The following is a 1,084-nucleotide window of genomic DNA, read 5'->3' on the forward strand; positions in this document are numbered from 1 at the left end:
CCTCCTATCCCTCTCACCCCGACAAGCCAGGATGGTGCAAGAGCAGCAGCAAAACCAGCTGCCCGTACTTTGAACTACCTCTCCCCTACCCCTGATAGCGGTGGAGACGTGTCCTGACCCATTCTGCAACAAGCAGGAGTGGACTTCTTGCCCCAGTCTCTCTGTCTTTGCCCAAGATTCTGCAATTAATTTGTAATTTGGAAGTTTCAAACACTTGAAGACAAATGCCCTCTCCCAACATAACCAAGAGTTTAATCTTTCATGTGTGGGTGTCAAATGCTTTACGCTGATTTCAGAGCTAATAATCCTGGGCAGCAGAGTAATCTCATGAAGGCCTGATGCATGCAAACAAGAGCAAGCTAAAAAAAGCTCCTCCCTTCGCAAGTCAAACTGACTAATCACATCATGTTCTTTCGAGGACAATTCAAAAGTTACAGCCTGCTGCCGTTTGCCTCTCCATTACGCCAATACACATATCTGCACATGACAAACAAACCCCATCTGTGCTCAAGTTCGCTAAGGCAGTAACAAGGCTAACAAGATACAGGAGTGCTTTCCTGTCTAGTATCGCTCTGTTCACATCAATCAGCAGACTGATCCACTTGAAATGATAGGGCTGAGGGCAAACAGTGCTAAGATAAAAGCCTACCTGAAAATATCTAGAGAACAAAAAAGCAGCAGACTGGCGTTGCAAGGAGAGACTCAGTTATGAGAGGTTCTCGAGAAAATAAATCCTGCTCCCACTGTACTCCCAACATGTCCCTTGCTCAGAGAGAGCGGAGGAGATACTTGAGACACGTGGCAGGAAGAGGTCAAACAGCTTCTTGTTTATTTGAGAGTGAAATCCAGCCCCCTTGGCAGAACAGAGGGCTGGCAGCAGTGATGCCAGATGCTTGTCCTCTCTAAAGTGCCCTGCCAAGTTGTGTGCCTGGGTAGTAAACATGCATGGGGCAAAAGGCTGCTCTTTAACCAAGCAGCAGCGTGTGGCCTGAACAAATGTGCGATGTGCAGTCCCCTCTCACTGGCTCACCCACCACACCCTTGCGTAAGACTTGCTATGTCTTCTCCACCCGGGTAGGAATGC

The 1,084-nt window shown here is 48.2% G+C and overlaps 1 protein-coding gene across 1 annotated transcript in view; it reads right to left on the minus strand.

The window, feature by feature from the left end:
- The window catches only part of LOC104493144 (kalirin-like), a gene marked incomplete at its 5' end in the record, with an annotated part of 47,550 nt that overhangs the window by 42,640 nt on the left and 3,826 nt on the right, over positions 1-1,084 (minus strand). The gene's annotated exons all lie outside the window — the stretch shown is intronic.

Source organism: Buceros rhinoceros, unplaced genomic scaffold (genome assembly GCF_000710305.1).
Source record: "Buceros rhinoceros silvestris isolate BGI_N320 unplaced genomic scaffold, ASM71030v1 scaffold2665, whole genome shotgun sequence".
Classification (NCBI taxonomy): Eukaryota; Metazoa; Chordata; class Aves; order Bucerotiformes; family Bucerotidae; genus Buceros; species Buceros rhinoceros.